The sequence below is a fragment of the Hyla sarda genome, unplaced genomic scaffold, assembly GCF_029499605.1.
Source record: "Hyla sarda isolate aHylSar1 unplaced genomic scaffold, aHylSar1.hap1 scaffold_1918, whole genome shotgun sequence".
Taxonomy (NCBI): Eukaryota; Metazoa; Chordata; class Amphibia; order Anura; family Hylidae; genus Hyla; species Hyla sarda.
In genome coordinates, this window is record NW_026608572.1 from 21,599 (window position 1) to 45,216 (window position 23,618).

Here is a 23,618-nt window from a genome sequence, read left to right on the forward strand (position 1 = left end):
ATGTATAATGTTGTAAAAATGCTCTAGAAGCTAAAGTCGCAGAAATGTCACACATATTTGGCCTGCAACTTTCTGTGCGACAAATTCAGACAGGAAAAATCAGTATAAATCCTTAGAAAATTATCCCCCAGTGTCTCCATCTGCTGGCGGTATTGAATAAGCATTGCTGCACTGATGGGGTATGCATTAGACGAAAAAAAAGAAGAAAAAGAAGAATAATACGCCCAGAAAAGAGGCGAAAAGGAGAAAAACGTAAAAAAACGTGAAAAAAAAGTAAGAGGAAGAGAAGGGAAAAAAAGGTGGAAATGGGTTTAAAAGTGATTTCGGCGGAGAAATATATATATATATATATATATATATATATATATATATATGCGCACACACACACATAGATATAAACGTATTCTCCGTTGAGATATTGCAGCCGCTGCTGTGTCCAGGCCCAGGAGCCTTAGCACTGTGCTGTGATGTCACTCAATACCACTGACATCACTAGGTGTAAACAACATCTCTCCTTTGCTGTGTATGTGACTATGGAGCTGTTTGGTGATGTCGTCTATTACGGCCTTCATAGAAGCAACAGGAGATTGTTGCATCCATCTTTAACCCTCAGAACTACAGTGCTATGATGTCACTCACTTCCACAGGCCTTGCAGAGTGTAAACAACAACAACCCAGCTTTGTTGTGTATGTAACCAAAGGGATTTGTGATGTCACCTAGAACCTTCACAGCAGCGACAGCTTTATGAGGAGCATCAGCACTGCTCTGCCTGAGCAGAACCATCACCGCCATAGGTTGTCAAATAACCCGGATTTAACCCACACAGGTAAGTCCAATGGGGTGCAGGCATGTCCTCTATGCTTACAGCTTCCCGTGGGTGTTGGTTTGATACCGTTTGGGGACAGCCAAGGAGGCATCTGCAGGCAACAAAGGTAGGTGTGTGCTTGTGTGTGTGTTTCCTATGCAGATCCTAAGCCCAGTGTCACATGCAAGTAGGAGGAGTAAGAAGGGTTCCTGGCAAATCCGGGTTATGGATTGCATTTAAAAAGGCCCCGTGGGAGTGCAATGGGCCCCTGTCTTGCTGCTTAGCAATAATGGTATGGGTTTAGGTTCTGCTGTGTGTACTGGTGGTTGACTGCCCCCCAGCCCAGAGTGTGCATGGAAAATTGTCTGGCAGCCTCCCTGACAGCAAGCAGTGATAGTGCCCATGAAGGGGACCTTGTTGGGCCCGCCCCTTTCACGGTTATCGCTTCTCGGCCTTTTGGCTAAGATCAAGTGTAGTATCTGTTCTTATCAGTTTAATATCTGATACGTCCCCTATCTGGGGACCATATATTAAATGGATTTTTGAGAACGGGGGCCGATTTCGAAGCTTGCTTCCGTCGCCCTATGCATTGACCCGATATGGCAGTATCTTCGGGTACAGTGCACCACCCCCTTACAGGGTTAAAAAGAAAGATTCCTACTTTCATTGCTACCTGCTTGCTGGCTAGCCAGCTAGCCAGCCCTGTGGGCCTTGCTGCTGCTGCAGCCAAAAAACAAAAGGTGGTGCTGCTGCTGCTTCTGCTTGTGTCTGGCCCCTGTTGGAGCGTCCAGGCACAGGACTTCTGCTGCTGCTGACTAAATGGCCTCCTTAATTGGATCATTTGAGTAGCCAGCACACCTGTGCAGGTAGGGCATGACATGATAGGCAGCTGCCTTGATAGCGGGTGGGTGCTGAATGTTCCTAATTGACAAAATAAGATTAATGCTTATGAAGAAATATAAAATCTCATCCCTTCCCCAATATCGCGCCACACCCCTACCCCTTAATTCCCTGGTTGAACGTGATGGACATATGTCTTTTTTCGACCGTACTAACTATGTAACTATGTAACATAACATGGGGGGGGGGGGGGTCTCCTGGCTGTTCACACAGGTGTGTCATTGCTGTACATTGACCATGCATTGCTTCTGTGGTATTGCAAAGGCAAAGACAAATGCTTCCAGCCATCCATTGCACTAATGGATTGGTCATCAGCTGGCTGTCTATGTCCCGCATCAATATAGACCAAAGTACAGAGGGTTAGGCTATGCTATTGTGCACCTACCTGATGCATCAGAAGGTGCGAGGCCCTTGCTAAATTCTGTGCACAGACTTTGAGATCTATGCTTTAGACTGTATCTAAACCTGCTCCAACATGGACTGACATTCTGGCCTACTTTCAGCCGATGCGACTTGTCTGTCGCTGAACAGTCGCTTTTTATGTATTCAGCACCTATGTATAATGTTGTAAAAATGCTCTAGAAGCTAAAGTCGCAGAAATGTCACACATATTTGGCCTGCAACTTTCTGTGCGACAAATTCAGACAGGAAAAATCAGTATAAATCCTTAGAAAATTATCCCCCAGTGTCTCCATCTGCTGGCGGTATTGAATAAGCATTGCTGCACTGATGGGGTATGCATTAGACGAAAAAAAAGAAGAAAAAGAAGAATAATACGCCCAGAAAAGAGGCGAAAAGGAGAAAAACGTAAAAAAACGTGAAAAAAAAGTAAGAGGAAGAGAAGGGAAAAAAAGGTGGAAATGGGTTTAAAAGTGATTTCGGCGGAGAAATATATATATATATATATATATATATATATATATATATATGTGCACACACACACATAGATATAAACGTATTCTCCGTTGAGATATTGCAGCCGCTGCTGTGTCCAGGCCCAGGAGCCTTAGCACTGTGCTGTGATGTCACTCAATACCACTGACATCACTAGGTGTAAACAACATCTCTCCTTTGCTGTGTATGTGACTATGGAGCTGTTTGGTGATGTCGTCTATTACGGCCTTCATAGAAGCAACAGGAGATTGTTGCATCCATCTTGAACCCTCAGAACTACAGTGCTATGATGTCACTCACTTCCACAGGCCTTGCAGAGTGTAAACAACAACAACCCAGCTTTGTTGTGTATGTAACCAAAGGGATTTGTGATGTCACCTAGAACCTTCACAGCAGCGACAGCTTTATGAGGAGCATCAGCACTGCTCTGCCTGAGCAGAACCATCACCGCCATAGGTTGTCAAATAACCCGGATTTAACCCACACAGGTAAGTCCAATGGGGTGCAGGCATGTCCTCTATGCTTACAGCTTCCCGTGGGTGTTGGTTTGATACCGTTTGGGGACAGCCAAGGAGGCATCTGCAGGCAACAAAGGTAGGTGTGTGCTTGTGTGTGTGTTTCCTATGCAGATCCTAAGCCCAGTGTCACATGCAAGTAGGAGGAGTAAGAAGGGTTCCTGGCAAATCCGGGTTATGGATTGCATTTAAAAAGGCCCCGTGGGAGTGCAATGGGCCCCTGTCTTGCTGCTTAGCAATAATGGTATGGGTTTAGGTTCTGCTGTGTGTACTGGTGGTTGACTGCCCCCCAGCCCAGAGTGTGCATGGAAAATTGTCTGGCAGCCTCCCTGACAGCAAGCAGTGATAGTGCCCATGAAGGGGACCTTGTTGGGCCCGCCCCTTTCACGGTTATCGCTTCTCGGCCTTTTGGCTAAGATCAAGTGTAGTATCTGTTCTTATCAGTTTAATATCTGATACGTCCCCTATCTGGGGACCATATATTAAATGGATTTTTGAGAACGGGGGCCGATTTCGAAGCTTGCTTCCGTCGCCCTATGCATTGACCCGATATGGCAGTATCTTCGGGTACAGTGCACCACCCCCTTACAGGGTTAAAAAGAAAGATTCCTACTTTCATTGCTACCTGCTTGCTGGCTAGCCAGCTAGCCAGCCCTGTGGGCCTTGCTGCTGCTGCAGCCAAAAAACAAAAGGTGGTGCTGCTGCTGCTTCTGCTGCTTCTGCTTCTGCTTGTGTCTGGCCCCTGTTGGAGCGTCCAGGCACAGGACTTCTGCTGCTGCTGACTAAATGGCCTCCTTAATTGGATCATTTGAGTAGCCAGCACACCTGTGCAGGTAGGGCATGACATGATAGGCAGCTGCCTTGATAGCGGGTGGGTGCTGAATGTTCCTAATTGACAAAATAAGATTAATGCTTATGAAGAAATATAAAATCTCATCCCTTCCCCAATATCGCGCCACACCCCTACCCCTTAATTCCCTGGTTGAACGTGATGGACATATGTCTTTTTTCGACCGTACTAACTATGTAACTATGTAACATAACATGGGGGGGGGGGGGGGGGGTCTCCTGGCTGTTTACACAGGTGTGTCATTGCTGTACATTGACCATGCATTGCTTCTGTGGTATTGCAAAGGCAAAGACAAATGCTTCCAGCCATCCATTGCACTAATGGATTGGTCATCAGCTGGCTGTCTATGTCCCGCATCAATATAGACCAAAGTACAGAGGGTTAGGCTATGCTATTGTGCACCTACCTGATGCATCAGAAGGTGCGAGGCCCTTGCTAAATTCTGTGCACAGACTTTGAGATCTATGCTTTAGACTGTATCTAAACCTGCTCCAACATGGACTGACATTCTGGCCTACTTTCAGCCGATGCGACTTGTCTGTCGCTGAACAGTCGCTTTTTATGTATTCAGCACCTATGTATAATGTTGTAAAAATGCTCTAGAAGCTAAAGTCGCAGAAATGTCACACATATTTGGCCTGCAACTTTCTGTGCGACAAATTCAGACAGGAAAAATCAGTATAAATCCTTAGAAAATTATCCCCCAGTGTCTCCATCTGCTGGCGGTATTGAATAAGCATTGCTGCACTGATGGGGTATGCATTAGACGAAAAAAAAGAAGAAAAAGAAGAATAATACGCCCAGAAAAGAGGCGAAAAGGAGAAAAACGTAAAAAAACGTGAAAAAAAAGTAAGAGGAAGAGAAGGGAAAAAAAGGTGGAAATGGGTTTAAAAGTGATTTCGGCGGAGAAATATATATATATATATATATATATATATATATATATATATGCGCACACACACACATAGATATAAACGTATTCTCCGTTGAGATATTGCAGCCGCTGCTGTGTCCAGGCCCAGGAGCCTTAGCACTGTGCTGTGATGTCACTCAATACCACTGACATCACTAGGTGTAAACAACATCTCTCCTTTGCTGTGTATGTGACTATGGAGCTGTTTGGTGATGGTCGTCTATTACGGCCTTCATAGAAGCAACAGGAGATTGTTGCATCCATCTTGAACCCTCAGAACTACAGTGCTATGATGTCACTCACTTCCACAGGCCTTGCAGAGTGTAAACAACAACAACCCAGCTTTGTTGTGTATGTAACCAAAGGGATTTGTGATGTCACCTAGAACCTTCACAGCAGCGACAGCTTTATGAGGAGCATCAGCACTGCTCTGCCTGAGCAGAACCATCACCGCCATAGGTTGTCAAATAACCCGGATTTAACCCACACAGGTAAGTCCAATGGGGTGCAGGCATGTCCTCTATGCTTACAGCTTCCCGTGGGTGTTGGTTTGATACCGTTTGGGGACAGCCAAGGAGGCATCTGCAGGCAACAAAGGTAGGTGTGTGCTTGTGTGTGTGTTTCCTATGCAGATCCTAAGCCCAGTGTCACATGCAAGTAGGAGGAGTAAGAAGGGTTCCTGGCAAATCCGGGTTATGGATTGCATTTAAAAAGGCCCCGTGGGAGTGCAATGGGCCCCTGTCTTGCTGCTTAGCAATAATGGTATGGGTTTAGGTTCTGCTGTGTGTACTGGTGGTTGACTGCCCCCCAGCCCAGAGTGTGCATGGAAAATTGTCTGGCAGCCTCCCTGACAGCAAGCAGTGATAGTGCCCATGAAGGGGACCTTGTTGGGCCCGCCCCTTTCACGGTTATCGCTTCTCGGCCTTTTGGCTAAGATCAAGTGTAGTATCTGTTCTTATCAGTTTAATATCTGATACGTCCCCTATCTGGGGACCATATATTAAATGGATTTTTGAGAACGGGGGCCGATTTCGAAGCTTGCTTCCGTCGCCCTATGCATTGACCCGATATGGCAGTATCTTCGGGTACAGTGCACCACCCCCTTACAGGGTTAAAAAGAAAGATTCCTACTTTCATTGCTACCTGCTTGCTGGCTAGCCAGCTAGCCAGCCCTGTGGGCCTTGCTGCTGCTGCAGCCAAAAAACAAAAGGTGGTGCTGCTGCTGCTTCTGCTGCTTCTGCTTCTGCTTGTGTCTGGCCCCTGTTGGAGCGTCCAGGCACAGGACTTCTGCTGCTGCTGACTAAATGGCCTCCTTAATTGGATCATTTGAGTAGCCAGCACACCTGTGCAGGTAGGGCATGACATGATAGGCAGCTGCCTTGATAGCGGGTGGGTGCTGAATGTTCCTAATTGACAAAATAAGATTAATGCTTATGAAGAAATATAAAATCTCATCCCTTCCCCAATATCGCGCCACACCCCTACCCCTTAATTCCCTGGTTGAACGTGATGGACATATGTCTTTTTTCGACCGTACTAACTATGTAACTATGTAACATAACATGGGGGGGGGGGGGGGGTCTCCTGGCTGTTCACACAGGTGTGTCATTGCTGTACATTGACCATGCATTGCTTCTGTGGTATTGCAAAGGCAAAGACAAATGCTTCCAGCCATCCATTGCACTAATGGATTGGTCATCAGCTGGCTGTCTATGTCCCGCATCAATATAGACCAAAGTACAGAGGGTTAGGCTATGCTATTGTGCACCTACCTGATGCATCAGAAGGTGCGAGGCCCTTGCTAAATTCTGTGCACAGACTTTGAGATCTATGCTTTAGACTGTATCTAAACCTGCTCCAACATGGACTGACATTCTGGCCTACTTTCAGCCGATGCGACTTGTCTGTCGCTGAACAGTCGCTTTTTATGTATTCAGCACCTATGTATAATGTTGTAAAAATGCTCTAGAAGCTAAAGTCGCAGAAATGTCACACATATTTGGCCTGCAACTTTCTGTGCGACAAATTCAGACAGGAAAAATCAGTATAAATCCTTAGAAAATTATCCCCCAGTGTCTCCATCTGCTGGCGGTATTGAATAAGCATTGCTGCACTGATGGGGTATGCATTAGACGAAAAAAAAGAAGAAAAAGAAGAATAATACGCCCAGAAAAGAGGCGAAAAGGAGAAAAACGTAAAAAAACGTGAAAAAAAAGTAAGAGGAAGAGAAGGGAAAAAAAGGTGGAAATGGGTTTAAAAGTGATTTCGGCGGAGAAATATATATATATATATATATATATATATATATATATGCGCACACACACACATAGATTTAAACGTATTCTCCGTTGAGATATTGCAGCCGCTGCTGTGTCCAGGCCCAGGAGCCTTAGCACTGTGCTGTGATGTCACTCAATACCACTGACATCACTAGGTGTAAACAACATCTCTCCTTTGCTGTGTATGTGACTATGGAGCTGTTTGGTGATGTCGTCTATTACGGCCTTCATAGAAGCAACAGGAGATTGTTGCATCCATCTTGAACCCTCAGAACTACAGTGCTATGATGTCACTCACTTCCACAGGCCTTGCAGAGTGTAAACAACAACAACCCAGCTTTGTTGTGTATGTAACCAAAGGGATTTGTGATGTCACCTAGAACCTTCACAGCAGCGACAGCTTTATGAGGAGCATCAGCACTGCTCTGCCTGAGCAGAACCATCACCGCCATAGGTTGTCAAATAACCCGGATTTAACCCACACAGGTAAGTCCAATGGGGTGCAGGCATGTCCTCTATGCTTACAGCTTCCCGTGGGTGTTGGTTTGATACCGTTTGGGGACAGCCAAGGAGGCATCTGCAGGCAACAAAGGTAGGTGTGTGCTTGTGTGTGTGTTTCCTATGCAGATCCTAAGCCCAGTGTCACATGCAAGTAGGAGGAGTAAGAAGGGTTCCTGGCAAATCCGGGTTATGGATTGCATTTAAAAAGGCCCCGTGGGAGTGCAATGGGCCCCTGTCTTGCTGCTTAGCAATAATGGTATGGGTTTAGGTTCTGCTGTGTGTACTGGTGGTTGACTGCCCCCCAGCCCAGAGTGTGCATGGAAAATTGTCTGGCAGCCTCCCTGACAGCAAGCAGTGATAGTGCCCATGAAGGGGACCTTGTTGGGCCCGCCCCTTTCACGGTTATCGCTTCTCGGCCTTTTGGCTAAGATCAAGTGTAGTATCTGTTCTTATCAGTTTAATATCTGATACGTCCCCTATCTGGGGACCATATATTAAATGGATTTTTGAGAACGGGGGCCGATTTCGAAGCTTGCTTCCGTCGCCCTATGCATTGACCCGATATGGCAGTATCTTCGGGTACAGTGCACCACCCCCTTACAGGGTTAAAAAGAAAGATTCCTACTTTCATTGCTACCTGCTTGCTGGCTAGCCAGCTAGCCAGCCCTGTGGGCCTTGCTGCTGCTGCAGCCAAAAAACAAAAGGTGGTGCTTCTGCTGCTTCTGCTTCTGCTTGTGTCTGGCCCCTGTTGGAGCGTCCAGGCACAGGACTTCTGCTGCTGCTGACTAAATGGCCTCCTTAATTGGATCATTTGAGTAGCCAGCACACCTGTGCAGGTAGGGCATGACATGATAGGCAGCTGCCTTGATAGCGGGTGGGTGCTGAATGTTCCTAATTGACAAAATAAGATTAATGCTTATGAAGAAATATAAAATCTCATCCCTTCCCCAATATCGCGCCACACCCCTACCCCTTAATTCCCTGGTTGAACGTGATGGACATATGTCTTTTTTCGACCGTACTAACTATGTAACTATGTAACATAACATGGGGGGGGGGGGGGGGGGTCTCCTGGCTGTTCACACAGGTGTGTCATTGCTGTACATTGACCATGCATTGCTTCTGTGGTATTGCAAAGGCAAAGACAAATGCTTCCAGCCATCCATTGCACTAATGGATTGGTCATCAGCTGGCTGTCTATGTCCCGCATCAATATAGACCAAAGTACAGAGGGTTAGGCTATGCTATTGTGCACCTACCTGATGCATCAGAAGGTGCGAGGCCCTTGCTAAATTCTGTGCACAGACTTTGAGATCTATGCTTTAGACTGTATCTAAACCTGCTCCAACATGGACTGACATTCTGGCCTACTTTCAGCCGATGCGACTTGTCTGTCGCTGAACAGTCGCTTTTTATGTATTCAGCACCTATGTATAATGTTGTAAAAATGCTCTAGAAGCTAAAGTCGCAGAAATGTCACACATATTTGGCCTGCAACTTTCTGTGCGACAAATTCAGACAGGAAAAATCAGTATAAATCCTTAGAAAATTATCCCCCAGTGTCTCCATCTGCTGGCGGTATTGAATAAGCATTGCTGCACTGATGGGGTATGCATTAGACGAAAAAAAAGAAGAAAAAGAAGAATAATACGCCCAGAAAAGAGGCGAAAAGGAGAAAAACGTAAAAAAACGTGAAAAAAAAGTAAGAGGAAGAGAAGGGAAAAAAAGGTGGAAATGGGTTTAAAAGTGATTTCGGCGGAGAAATATATATATATATATATATATATATATATATATATATATATATGCGCACACACACACATAGATATAAACGTATTCTCCGTTGAGATATTGCAGCCGCTGCTGTGTCCAGGCCCAGGAGCCTTAGCACTGTGCTGTGATGTCACTCAATACCACTGACATCACTAGGTGTAAACAACATCTCTCCTTTGCTGTGTATGTGACTATGGAGCTGTTTGGTGATGTCGTCTATTACGGCCTTCATAGAAGCAACAGGAGATTGTTGCATCCATCTTTAACCCTCAGAACTACAGTGCTATGATGTCACTCACTTCCACAGGCCTTGCAGAGTGTAAACAACAACAACCCAGCTTTGTTGTGTATGTAACCAAAGGGATTTGTGATGTCACCTAGAACCTTCACAGCAGCGACAGCTTTATGAGGAGCATCAGCACTGCTCTGCCTGAGCAGAACCATCACCGCCATAGGTTGTCAAATAACCCGGATTTAACCCACACAGGTAAGTCCAATGGGGTGCAGGCATGTCCTCTATGCTTACAGCTTCCCGTGGGTGTTGGTTTGATACCGTTTGGGGACAGCCAAGGAGGCATCTGCAGGCAACAAAGGTAGGTGTGTGCTTGTGTGTGTGTTTCCTATGCAGATCCTAAGCCCAGTGTCACATGCAAGTAGGAGGAGTAAGAAGGGTTCCTGGCAAATCCGGGTTATGGATTGCATTTAAAAAGGCCCCGTGGGAGTGCAATGGGCCCCTGTCTTGCTGCTTAGCAATAATGGTATGGGTTTAGGTTCTGCTGTGTGTACTGGTGGTTGACTGCCCCCCAGCCCAGAGTGTGCATGGAAAATTGTCTGGCAGCCTCCCTGACAGCAAGCAGTGATAGTGCCCATGAAGGGGACCTTGTTGGGCCCGCCCCTTTCACGGTTATCGCTTCTCGGCCTTTTGGCTAAGATCAAGTGTAGTATCTGTTCTTATCAGTTTAATATCTGATACGTCCCCTATCTGGGGACCATATATTAAATGGATTTTTGAGAACGGGGGCCGATTTCGAAGCTTGCTTCCGTCGCCCTATGCATTGACCCGATATGGCAGTATCTTCGGGTACAGTGCACCACCCCCTTACAGGGTTAAAAAGAAAGATTCCTACTTTCATTGCTACCTGCTTGCTGGCTAGCCAGCTAGCCAGCCCTGTGGGCCTTGCTGCTGCTGCAGCCAAAAAACAAAAGGTGGTGCTGCTGCTGCTTCTGCTGCTTCTGCTTCTGCTTGTGTCTGGCCCCTGTTGGAGCGTCCAGGCACAGGACTTCTGCTGCTGCTGACTAAATGGCCTCCTTAATTGGATCATTTGAGTAGCCAGCACACCTGTGCAGGTAGGGCATGACATGATAGGCAGCTGCCTTGATAGCGGGTGGGTGCTGAATGTTCCTAATTGACAAAATAAGATTAATGCTTATGAAGAAATATAAAATCTCATCCCTTCCCCAATATCGCGCCACACCCCTACCCCTTAATTCCCTGGTTGAACGTGATGGACATATGTCTTTTTTCGACCGTACTAACTATGTAACTATGTAACATAACATGGGGGGGGGGGTCTCCTGGCTGTTTACACAGGTGTGTCATTGCTGTACATTGACCATGCATTGCTTCTGTGGTATTGCAAAGGCAAAGACAAATGCTTCCAGCCATCCATTGCACTAATGGATTGGTCATCAGCTGGCTGTCTATGTCCCGCATCAATATAGACCAAAGTACAGAGGGTTAGGCTATGCTATTGTGCACCTACCTGATGCATCAGAAGGTGCGAGGCCCTTGCTAAATTCTGTGCACAGACTTTGAGATCTATGCTTTAGACTGTATCTAAACCTGCTCCAACATGGACTGACATTCTGGCCTACTTTCAGCCGATGCGACTTGTCTGTCGCTGAACAGTCGCTTTTTATGTATTCAGCACCTATGTATAATGTTGTAAAAATGCTCTAGAAGCTAAAGTCGCAGAAATGTCACACATATTTGGCCTGCAACTTTCTGTGCGACAAATTCAGACAGGAAAAATCAGTATAAATCCTTAGAAAATTATCCCCCAGTGTCTCCATCTGCTGGCGGTATTGAATAAGCATTGCTGCACTGATGGGGTATGCATTAGACGAAAAAAAAGAAGAAAAAGAAGAATAATACGCCCAGAAAAGAGGCGAAAAGGAGAAAAACGTAAAAAAACGTGAAAAAAAAGTAAGAGGAAGAGAAGGGAAAAAAAGGTGGAAATGGGTTTAAAAGTGATTTCGGCGGAGAAATATATATATATATATATATATATATATATATATATATATATGCGCACACACACACATAGATATAAACGTATTCTCCGTTGAGATATTGCAGCCGCTGCTGTGTCCAGGCCCAGGAGCCTTAGCACTGTGCTGTGATGTCACTCAATACCACTGACATCACTAGGTGTAAACAACATCTCTCCTTTGCTGTGTATGTGACTATGGAGCTGTTTGGTGATGTCGTCTATTACGGCCTTCATAGAAGCAACAGGAGATTGTTGCATCCATCTTGAACCCTCAGAACTACAGTGCTATGATGTCACTCACTTCCACAGGCCTTGCAGAGTGTAAACAACAACAACCCAGCTTTGTTGTGTATGTAACCAAAGGGATTTGTGATGTCACCTAGAACCTTCACAGCAGCGACAGCTTTATGAGGAGCATCAGCACTGCTCTGCCTGAGCAGAACCATCACCGCCATAGGTTGTCAAATAACCCGGATTTAACCCACACAGGTAAGTCCAATGGGGTGCAGGCATGTCCTCTATGCTTACAGCTTCCCGTGGGTGTTGGTTTGATACCGTTTGGGGACAGCCAAGGAGGCATCTGCAGGCAACAAAGGTAGGTGTGTGCTTGTGTGTGTGTTTCCTATGCAGATCCTAAGCCCAGTGTCACATGCAAGTAGGAGGAGTAAGAAGGGTTCCTGGCAAATCCGGGTTATGGATTGCATTTAAAAAGGCCCCGTGGGAGTGCAATGGGCCCCTGTCTTGCTGCTTAGCAATAATGGTATGGGTTTAGGTTCTGCTGTGTGTACTGGTGGTTGACTGCCCCCCAGCCCAGAGTGTGCATGGAAAATTGTCTGGCAGCCTCCCTGACAGCAAGCAGTGATAGTGCCCATGAAGGGGACCTTGTTGGGCCCGCCCCTTTCACGGTTATCGCTTCTCGGCCTTTTGGCTAAGATCAAGTGTAGTATCTGTTCTTATCAGTTTAATATCTGATACGTCCCCTATCTGGGGACCATATATTAAATGGATTTTTGAGAACGGGGGCCGATTTCGAAGCTTGCTTCCGTCGCCCTATGCATTGACCCGATATGGCAGTATCTTCGGGTACAGTGCACCACCCCCTTACAGGGTTAAAAAGAAAGATTCCTACTTTCATTGCTACCTGCTTGCTGGCTAGCCAGCTAGCCAGCCCTGTGGGCCTTGCTGCTGCTGCAGCCAAAAAACAAAAGGTGGTGCTGCTGCTGCTTCTGCTGCTTCTGCTTCTGCTTGTGTCTGGCCCCTGTTGGAGCGTCCAGGCACAGGACTTCTGCTGCTGCTGACTAAATGGCCTCCTTAATTGGATCATTTGAGTAGCCAGCACACCTGTGCAGGTAGGGCATGACATGATAGGCAGCTGCCTTGATAGCGGGTGGGTGCTGAATGTTCCTAATTGACAAAATAAGATTAATGCTTATGAAGAAATATAAAATCTCATCCCTTCCCCAATATCGCGCCACACCCCTACCCCTTAATTCCCTGGTTGAACGTGATGGACATATGTCTTTTTTCGACCGTACTAACTATGTAACTATGTAACATAACATGGGGGGGGGGGGGGGGGGGGTCTCCTGGCTGTTCACACAGGTGTGTCATTGCTGTACATTGACCATGCATTGCTTCTGTGGTATTGCAAAGGCAAAGACAAATGCTTCCAGCCATCCATTGCACTAATGGATTGGTCATCAGCTGGCTGTCTATGTCCCGCATCAATATAGACCAAAGTACAGAGGGTTAGGCTATGCTATTGTGCACCTTCCTGATGCATCAGAAGGTGCGAGGCCCTTGCTAAATTCTGTGCACAGACTTTGAGATCTATGCTTTAGACTGTATCTAAACCTGCTCCAACATGGACTGACATTCTGGCCTACTTTCAGCCGATGCGACTTGTCTGTCGCTGAACAGTCGCTTTTTATGTATTCAGCACCTATGTATAATGTTGTAAAAATGCTCTAGAAGCTAAAGTCGCAGAAATGTCACACATATTTGGCCTGCAACTTTCTGTGCGACAAATTCAGACAGGAAAAATCAGTATAAATCCTTAGAAAATTATCCCCCAGTGTCTCCATCTGCTGGCGGTATTGAATAAGCATTGCTGCACTGATGGGGTATGCATTAGACGAAAAAAAAGAAGAAAAAGAAGAATAATACGCCCAGAAAAGAGGCGAAAAGGAGAAAAACGTAAAAAAACGTGAAAAAAAAGTAAGAGGAAGAGAAGGGAAAAAAAGGTGGAAATGGGTTTAAAAGTGATTTCGGCGGAGAAATATATATATATATATATATATATATATATATATATATATATATGCGCACACACACACATAGATATAAACGTATTCTCCGTTGAGATATTGCAGCCGCTGCTGTGTCCAGGCCCAGGAGCCTTAGCACTGTGCTGTGATGTCACTCAATACCACTGACATCACTAGGTGTAAACAACATCTCTCCTTTGCTGTGTATGTGACTATGGAGCTGTTTGGTGATGTCGTCTATTACGGCCTTCATAGAAGCAACAGGAGATTGTTGCATCCATCTTGAACCCTCAGAACTACAGTGCTATGATGTCACTCACTTCCACAGGCCTTGCAGAGTGTAAACAACAACAACCCAGCTTTGTTGTGTATGTAACCAAAGGGATTTGTGATGTCACCTAGAACCTTCACAGCAGCGACAGCTTTATGAGGAGCATCAGCACTGCTCTGCCTGAGCAGAACCATCACCGCCATAGGTTGTCAAATAACCCGGATTTAACCCACACAGGTAAGTCCAATGGGGTGCAGGCATGTCCTCTATGCTTACAGCTTCCCGTGGGTGTTGGTTTGATACCGTTTGGGGACAGCCAAGGAGGCATCTGCAGGCAACAAAGGTAGGTGTGTGCTTGTGTGTGTGTTTCCTATGCAGATCCTAAGCCCAGTGTCACATGCAAGTAGGAGGAGTAAGAAGGGTTCCTGGCAAATCCGGGTTATGGATTGCATTTAAAAGGCCCCGTGGGAGTGCAATGGGCCCCTGTCTTGCTGCTTAGCAATAATGGTATGGGTTTAGGTTCTGCTGTGTGTACTGGTGGTTGACTGCCCCCCAGCCCAGAGTGTGCATGGAAAATTGTCTGGCAGCCTCCCTGACAGCAAGCAGTGATAGTGCCCATGAAGGGGACCTTGTTGGGCCCGCCCCTTTCACGGTTATCGCTTCTCGGCCTTTTGGCTAAGATCAAGTGTAGTATCTGTTCTTATCAGTTTAATATCTGATACGTCCCCTATCTGGGGGACCATATATTAAATGGATTTTTTGAGAACGGGGGCGATTTCGAAGCTTGCTTCCGTCGCCCTATGCATTGACCCGATATGGCAGTATCTTCGGGTACAGTGCACCACCCCCTTACAGGGTTAAAAAGAAAGATTCCTACTTTCATTGCTACCTGCTTGCTGGCTAGCCAGCTAGCCAGCCCTGTGGCCTTGCTGCTGCTGCAGCCAAAAAACAAAAGGTGGTGCTGCTGCTGCTTCTGCTGCTTCTGCTTCTGCTTGTGTCTGGCCCCTGTTGGAGCGTCCAGGCACAGGACTTCTGCTGCTGCTGACTAAATGGCCTCCTTAATTGGATCATTTGAGTAGCCAGCACACCTGTGCAGGTAGGGCATGACATGATAGGCAGCTGCCTTGATAGCGGGTGGGTGCTGAATGTTCCTAATTGACAAAATAAGATTAATGCTTATGAAGAAATATAAAATCTCATCCCTTCCCCAATATCGCGCCACACCCCTACCCCTTAATTCCCTGGTTGAACGTGATGGACATATGTCTTTTTTCGACCGTACTAACTATGTAACTATGTAACATAACATGGGGGGGGGGGGGGGGTCTCCTGGCTGTTCACACAGGTGTGTCATTGCTGTACATTGACCATGCATTGCTTCTGTGGTATTGCAAAGGCAAAGACAAATGCTTCCAGCCATCCATTGCACTAATGGATTGGTCATCAGCTGGCTGTCTATGTCCCGCATCAATATAGACCAAAGTACAGAGGGTTAGGCTATGCTATTGTGCACCTACCTGATGCATCAGAAGGTGCGAGGCCCTTGCTAAATTCTGTGCACAGACTTTGAGATCTATGCTTTAGACTGTATCTAAACCTGCTCCAACATGGACTGACATTCTGGCCTACTTTCAGCCGATGCGACTTGTCTGTCGCTGAACAGTCGCTTTTTATGTATTCAGCACCTATGTATAATGTTGTAAAAATGCTCTAGAAGCTAAAGTCGCAGAAATGTCACACATATTTGGCCTGCAACTTTCTGTGCGACAAATTCAGACAGGAAAAATCAGTATAAATCCTTAGAAAATTATCCCCCAGTGTCTCCATCTGCTGGCGGTATTGAATAAGCATTGCTGCACTGATGGGGTATGCATTAGACGAAAAAAAGAAGAAAAAGAAGAATAATACGCCCAGAAAAGAGGCGAAAAGGAGAAAAACGTAAAAAAACGTGAAAAAAAAGTAAGAGGAAGAGAAGGGAAAAAAAGGTGGAAATGGGTTTAAAAGTGATTTCGGCGGAGAAATATATATATATATATATATATATATATATATATATATATATATGCGCACACACACACATAGATATAAACGTATTCTCCGTTGAGATATTGCAGCCGCTGCTGTGTCCAGGCCCAGGAGCCTTAGCACTGTGCTGTGATGTCACTCAATACCACTGACATCACTAGGTGTAAACAACATCTCTCCTTTGCTGTGTATGTGACTATGGAGCTGTTTGGTGATGTCGTCTATTACGGCCTTCATAGAAGCAACAGGAGATTGTTGCATCCATCTTGAACCCTCAGAACTACAGTGCTATGATGTCACTCACTTCCACAGGCCTTGCAGAGTGTAAACAACAACAACCCAGCTTTGTTGTGTATGTAACCATAGGGATTTGTGATGTCACCTAGAACCTTCACAGCAGCGACAGCTTTATGAGGAGCATCAGCACTGCTCTGCCTGAGCAGAACCATCACCGCCATAGGTTGTCAAATAACCCGGATTTAACCCACACAGGTAAGTCCAATGGGGTGCAGGCATGTCCTCTATGCTTACAGCTTCCCGTGGGTGTTGGTTTGATACCGTTTGGGGACAGCCAAGGAGGCATCTGCAGGCAACAAAGGTAGGTGTGTGCTTGTGTGTGTGTTTCCTATGCAGATCCTAAGCCCAGTGTCACATGCAAGTAGGAGGAGTAAGAAGGGTTCCTGGCAAATCCGGGTTATGGATTGCATTTAAAAAGGCCCCGTGGGAGTGCAATGGGCCCCTGTCTTGCTGCTTAGCAATAATGGTATGGGTTTAGGTTCTGCTGTGTGTACTGGTGGTTGACTGCCCCCCAGCCCAGAGTGTGCATGGAAAATTGTCTGGCAGCCTCCCTGACAGCAAGCAGTGATAGTGCCCATGAAGGGGACCTTGTTGGGCCCGCCCCTTTCACGGTTATCGCTTCTCGGCCTTTTGGCTAAGATCAAGTGTAGTATCTGTTCTTATCAGTTTAATATCTGATACGTCCCCTATCTGGGGACCATATATTAAATGGATTTTTGAGAACGGGGGCCGATTTCGAAGCTTGCTTCCGTCGCCCTATGCATTGACCCGATATGGCAGTATCTTCGGGTACAGTGCACCACCCCCTTACAGGGTTAAAAAGAAAGATTCCTACTTTCATTGCTACCTGCTTGCTGGCTAGCCAGCTAGCCAGCCCTGTGGGCCTTGCTGCTGCTGCAGCCAAAAAACAAAAGGTTGGTGCTGCTGCTGCTTCTGCTGCTTCTGCTTCTGCTTGTGTCTGGCCCCTGTTGGAGCGTCCAGGCACAGGACTTCTGCTGCTGCTGACTAAATGGCCTCCTTAATTGGATCATTTGAGTAGCCAGCACACCTGTGCAGGTAGGGCATGACATGATAGGCAGCTGCCTTGATAGCGGGTGGGTGCTGAATGTTCCTAATTGACAAAATAAGATTAATGCTTATGAAGAAATATAAAATCTCATCCCTTCCCCAATATCGCGCCACACCCCTACCCCTTAATTCCCTGGTTGAACGTGATGGACATATGTCTTTTTTCGACCGTACTAACTATGTAACTATGTAACATAACATGGGGGGGGGGGGGGGGGGTCTCCTGGCTGTTCACACAGGTGTGTCATTGCTGTACATTGACCATGCATTGCTTCTGTGGTATTGCAAAGGCAAAGACAAATGCTTCCAGCCATCCATTGCACTAATGGATTGGTCATCAGCTGGCTGTCTATGTCCCGCATCAATATAGACCAAAGTACAGAGGGTTAGGCTATGCTATTGTGCACCTACCTGATGCATCAGAAGGTGCGAGGCCCTTGCTAAATTCTGTGCACAGACTTTGAGATCTATGCTTTAGACTGTATCTAAACCTGCTCCAACATGGACTGACATTCTGGCCTACTTTCAGCCGATGCGACTTGTCTGTCGCTGAACAGTCGCTTTTTATGTATTCAGCACCTATGTATAATGTTGTAAAAATGCTCTAGAAGCTAAAGTCGCAGAAATGTCACACATATTTGGCCTGCAACTTTCTGTGCGACAAATTCAGACAGGAAAAATCAGTATAAATCCTTAGAAAATTATCCCCCAGTGTCTCCATCTGCTGGCGGTATTGAATAAGCATTGCTGCACTGATGGGGTATGCATTAGACGAAAAAAAAGAAGAAAAAGAAGAATAATACGCCCAGAAAAGAGGCGAAAAGGAGAAAAACGTAAAAAAACGTGAAAAAAAAGTAAGAGGAAGAGAAGGGAAAAAAAGGTGGAAATGGGTTTAAAAGTGATTTCGGCGGAGAAATATATATATATATATATATATATATATATATATATATATATATATGCGCACACACACACATAGATATAAACGTATTCTCCGTTGAGATATTGCAGCCGCTGCTGTGTCCAGGCCCAGGAGCCTTAGCACTGTGCTGTGATGTCACTCAATACCACTGACATCACTAGGTGTAAACAACATCTCTCCTTTGCTGTGTATGTGACTATGGAGCTGTTTGGTGATGTCGTCTATTACGGCCTTCATAGAAGCAACAGGAGATTGTTGCATCCATCTTGAACCCTCAGAACTACAGTGCTATGATGTCACTCACTTCCACAGGCCTTGCAGAGTGTAAACAACAACAACCCAGCTTTGTTGTGTATGTAACCAAAGGGATTTGTGATGTCACCTAGAACCTTCACAGCAGCGACAGCTTTATGAGGAGCATCAGCACTGCTCTGCCTGAGCAGAACCATCACCGCCATAGGTTGTCAAATAACCCGGATTTAACCCACACAGGTAAGTCCAATGGGGTGCAGGCATGTCCTCTATGCTTACAGCTTCCCGTGGGTGTTGGTTTGATACCGTTTGGGGACAGCCAAGGAGGCATCTGCAGGCAACAAAGGTAGGTGTGTGCTTGTGTGTGTGTTTCCTATGCAGATCCTAAGCCCAGTGTCACATGCAAGTAGGAGGAGTAAGAAGGGTTCCTGGCAAATCCGGGTTATGGATTGCATTTAAAAAGGCCCCGTGGGAGTGCAATGGGCCCCTGTCTTGCTGCTTAGCAATAATGGTATGGGTTTAGGTTCTGCTGTGTGTACTGGTGGTTGACTGCCCCCCAGCCCAGAGTGTGCATGGAAAATTGTCTGGCAGCCTCCCTGACAGCAAGCAGTGATAGTGCCCATGAAGGGGACCTTGTTGGGCCCGCCCCTTTCACGGTTATCGCTTCTCGGCCTTTTGGCTAAGATCAAGTGTAGTATCTGTTCTTATCAGTTTAATATCTGATACGTCCCCTATCTGGGGACCATATATTAAATGGATTTTTGAGAACGGGGGCCGATTTCGAAGCTTGCTTCCGTCGCCCTATGCATTGACCCGATATGGCAGTATCTTCGGGTACAGTGCACCACCCCCTTACAGGGTTAAAAAGAAAGATTCCTACTTTCATTGCTACCTGCTTGCTGGCTAGCCAGCTAGCCAGCCCTGTGGGCCTTGCTGCTGCTGCAGCCAAAAAACAAAAGGTGGTGCTGCTGCTGCTTCTGCTGCTTCTGCTTCTGCTTGTGTCTGGCCCCTGTTGGAGCGTCCAGGCACAGGACTTCTGCTGCTGCTGACTAAATGGCCTCCTTAATTGGATCATTTGAGTAGCCAGCACACCTGTGCAGGTAGGGCATGACATGATAGGCAGCTGCCTTGATAGCGGGTGGGTGCTGAATGTTCCTAATTGACAAAATAAGATTAATGCTTATGAAGAAATATAAAATCTCATCCCTTCCCCAATATCGCGCCACACCCCTACCCCTTAATTCCCTGGTTGAACGTGATGGACATATGTCTTTTTTCGACCGTACTAACTATGTAACTATGTAACATAACATGGGGGGGGGGGGGTCTCCTGGCTGTTCACACAGGTGTGTCATTGCTGTACATTGACCATGCATTGCTTCTGTGGTATTGCAAAGGCAAAGACAAATGCTTCCAGCCATCCATTGCACTAATGGATTGGTCATCAGCTGGCTGTCTATGTCCCGCATCAATATAGACCAAAGTACAGAGGGTTAGGCTATGCTATTGTGCACCTACCTGATGCATCAGAAGGTGCGAGGCCCTTGCTAAATTCTGTGCACAGACTTTGAGATCTATGCTTTAGACTGTATCTAAACCTGCTCCAACATGGACTGACATTCTGGCCTACTTTCTGCCGATGCGACTTGTCTGTCGCTGAACAGTCGCTTTTTATGTATTCAGCACCTATGTATAATGTTGTAAAAATGCTCTAGAAGCTAAAGTCGCAGAAATGTCACACATATTTGGCCTGCAACTTTCTGTGCGACAAATTCAGACAGGAAAAATCAGTATAAATCCTTAGAAAATTATCCCCCAGTGTCTCCATCTGCTGGCGGTATTGAATAAGCATTGCTGCACTGATGGGGTATGCATTAGACGAAAAAAAAGAAGAAAAAGAAGAATAATACGCCCAGAAAAGAGGCGAAAAGGAGAAAAACGTAAAAAAACGTGAAAAAAAAGTAAGAGGAAGAGAAGGGAAAAAAAGGTGGAAATGGGTTTAAAAGTGATTTCGGCGGAGAATATATATATATATATATATATATATATATATATATATATATATGCGCACACACACACATAGATATAAACGTATTCTCCGTTGAGATATTGCAGCCGCTGCTGTGTCCAGGCCCAGGAGCCTTAGCACTGTGCTGTGATGTCACTCAATACCACTGACATCACTAGGTGTAAACAACATCTCTCCTTTGCTGTGTATGTGACTATGGAGCTGTTTGGTGATGTCGTCTATTACGGCCTTCATAGAAGCAACAGGAGATTGTTGCATCCATCTTGAACCCTCAGAACTACAGTGCTATGATGTCACTCACTTCCACAGGCCTTGCAGAGTGTAAACAACAACAACCCAGCTTTGTTGTGTATGTAACCAAAGGGATTTGTGATGTCACCTAGAACCTTCACAGCAGCGACAGCTTTATGAGGAGCATCAGCACTGCTCTGCCTGAGCAGAACCATCACCGCCATAGGTTGTCAAATAACCCGGATTTAACCCACACAGGTAAGTCCAATGGGGTGCAGGCATGTCCTCTATGCTTACAGCTTCCCGTGGGTGTTGGTTTGATACCGTTTGGGGACAGCCAAGGAGGCATCTGCAGGCAACAAAGGTAGGTGTGTGCTTGTGTGTGTGTTTCCTATGCAGATCCTAAGCCCAGTGTCACATGCAAGTAGGAGGAGTAAGAAGGGTTCCTGGCAAATCCGGGTTATGGATTGCATTTAAAAAGGCCCCGTGGGAGTGCAATGGGCCCCTGTCTTGCTGCTTAGCAATAATGGTATGGGTTTAGGTTCTGCTGTGTGTACTGGTGGTTGACTGCCCCCCAGCCCAGAGTGTGCATGGAAAATTGTCTGGCAGCCTCCCTGACAGCAAGCAGTGATAGTGCCCATGAAGGGGACCTTGTTGGGCCCGCCCCTTTCACGGTTATCGCTTCTCGGCCTTTTGGCTAAGATCAAGTGTAGTATCTGTTCTTATCAGTTTAATATCTGATACGTCCCCTATCTGGGGACCATATATTAAATGGATTTTTGAGAACGGGGGCCGATTTCGAAGCTTGCTTCCGTCGCCCTATGCATTGACCCGATATGGCAGTATCTTCGGGTACAGTGCACCACCCCCTTACAGGGTTAAAAAGAAAGATTCCTACTTTCATTGCTACCTGCTTGCTGGCTAGCCAGCTAGCCAGCCCTGTGGGCCTTGCTGCTGCTGCAGCCAATAAACAAAAGGTGGTGCTGCTGCTGCTTCTGCTGCTTCTGCTTCTGCTTGTGTCTGGCCCCTGTTGGAGCGTCCAGGCACAGGACTTCTGCTGCTGCTGACTAAATGGCCTCCTTAATTGGATCATTTGAGTAGCCAGCACACCTGTGCAGGTAGGGCATGACATGATAGGCAGCTGCCTTGATAGCGGGTGGGTGCTGAATGTTCCTAATTGACAAAATAAGATTAATGCTTATGAAGAAATATAAAATCTCATCCCTTCCCCAATATCGCGCCACACCCCTACCCCTTAATTCCCTGGTTGAACGTGATGGACATATGTCTTTTTTCGACCGTACTAACTATGTAACTATGTAACATAACATGGGGGGGGGGGGGTCTCCTGGCTGTTCACACAGGTGTGTCATTGCTGTACATTGACCATGCATTGCTTCTGTGGTATTGCAAAGGCAAAGACAAATGCTTCCAGCCATCCATTGCACTAATGGATTGGTCATCAGCTGGCTGTCTATGTCCCGCATCAATATAGACCAAAGTACAGAGGGTTAGGCTATGCTATTGTGCACCTACCTGATGCATCAGAAGGTGCGAGGCCCTTGCTAAATTCTGTGCACAGACTTTGAGATCTATGCTTTAGACTGTATCTAAACCTGCTCCAACATGGACTGACATTCTGGCCTACTTTCAGCCGATGCGACTTGTCTGTCGCTGAACAGTCGCTTTTTATGTATTCAGCACCTATGTATAATGTTGTAAAAATGCTCTAGAAGCTAAAGTCGCAGAAATGTCACACATATTTGGCCTGCAACTTTCTGTGCGACAAATTCAGACAGGAAAAATCAGTATAAATCCTTAGAAAATTATCCCCCAGTGTCTCCATCTGCTGGCGGTATTGAATAAGCATTGCTGCACTGATGGGGTATGCATTAGACGAAAAAAAAGAAGAAAAAGAAGAATAATACGCCCAGAAAAGAGGCGAAAAGGAGAAAAACGTAAAAAAACGTGAAAAAAAAGTAAGAGGAAGAGAAGGGAAAAAAAGGTGGAAATGGGTTTAAAAGTGATTTTGGCGGAGAAATATATATATATATATATATATATATATATATATATATATATATGCGCACACACACACATAGATATAAACGTATTCTCCGTTGAGATATTGCAGCCGCTGCTGTGTCCAGGCCCAGGAGCCTTAGCACTGTGCTGTGATGTCACTCAATACCACTGACATCACTAGGTGTAAACAACATCTCTCCTTTGCTGTGTATGTGACTATGGAGCTGTTTGGTGATGTCGTCTATTACGGCCTTCATAGAAGCAACAGGAGATTGTTGCATCCATCTTGAACCCTCAGAACTACAGTGCTATGATGTCACTCACTTCCACAGGCCTTGCAGAGTGTAAACAACAACAACCCAGCTTTGTTGTGTATGTAACCAAAGGGATTTGTGATGTCACCTAGAACCTTCACAGCAGCGACAGCTTTATGAGGAGCATCAGCACTGCTCTGCCTGAGCAGAACCATCACCGCCATAGGTTGTCAAATAACCCGGATTTAACCCACACAGGTAAGTCCAATGGGG

At 46.0% G+C, this 23,618-nt stretch overlaps 10 non-coding genes across 10 annotated transcripts; all 10 read left to right on the forward strand.

Moving 5' to 3' along the window:
• Positions 1-1,246: 1,246 nt before the first annotated feature.
• LOC130316205 (U2 spliceosomal RNA) lies at positions 1,247-1,437 on the forward strand. The gene has a single exon (XR_008863566.1). It is a non-coding gene; the product is annotated as a U2 spliceosomal RNA (small nuclear RNA).
• A 2,070-nt stretch (positions 1,438-3,507) lies between these two features.
• LOC130316206 (U2 spliceosomal RNA) lies at positions 3,508-3,698 on the forward strand. Its single transcript, XR_008863567.1, has one exon. It is a non-coding gene; the product is annotated as a U2 spliceosomal RNA (small nuclear RNA).
• A 2,090-nt stretch (positions 3,699-5,788) lies between these two features.
• Positions 5,789-5,979, forward strand: LOC130316182 (U2 spliceosomal RNA). Its single transcript, XR_008863547.1, has one exon. It is a non-coding gene; the product is annotated as a U2 spliceosomal RNA (small nuclear RNA).
• A 2,083-nt stretch (positions 5,980-8,062) lies between these two features.
• On the forward strand, positions 8,063-8,253 carry LOC130316183 (U2 spliceosomal RNA). The gene has a single exon (XR_008863548.1). It is a non-coding gene; the product is annotated as a U2 spliceosomal RNA (small nuclear RNA).
• Positions 8,254-10,337: 2,084 nt separating this feature from the next.
• LOC130316184 (U2 spliceosomal RNA) lies at positions 10,338-10,528 on the forward strand. Its single transcript, XR_008863549.1, has one exon. It is a non-coding gene; the product is annotated as a U2 spliceosomal RNA (small nuclear RNA).
• Positions 10,529-12,612: 2,084 nt separating this feature from the next.
• On the forward strand, positions 12,613-12,803 carry LOC130316186 (U2 spliceosomal RNA). The gene has a single exon (XR_008863550.1). It is a non-coding gene; the product is annotated as a U2 spliceosomal RNA (small nuclear RNA).
• A 2,094-nt stretch (positions 12,804-14,897) lies between these two features.
• On the forward strand, positions 14,898-15,089 carry LOC130316199 (U2 spliceosomal RNA). The gene has a single exon (XR_008863562.1). It is a non-coding gene; the product is annotated as a U2 spliceosomal RNA (small nuclear RNA).
• Positions 15,090-17,178: 2,089 nt separating this feature from the next.
• LOC130316187 (U2 spliceosomal RNA) lies at positions 17,179-17,369 on the forward strand. Its single transcript, XR_008863551.1, has one exon. It is a non-coding gene; the product is annotated as a U2 spliceosomal RNA (small nuclear RNA).
• A 2,096-nt stretch (positions 17,370-19,465) lies between these two features.
• LOC130316188 (U2 spliceosomal RNA) lies at positions 19,466-19,656 on the forward strand. The gene has a single exon (XR_008863552.1). It is a non-coding gene; the product is annotated as a U2 spliceosomal RNA (small nuclear RNA).
• A 2,087-nt stretch (positions 19,657-21,743) lies between these two features.
• LOC130316189 (U2 spliceosomal RNA) lies at positions 21,744-21,934 on the forward strand. The gene has a single exon (XR_008863553.1). It is a non-coding gene; the product is annotated as a U2 spliceosomal RNA (small nuclear RNA).
• The last annotated feature ends 1,684 nt before the right edge of the window (positions 21,935-23,618 follow it).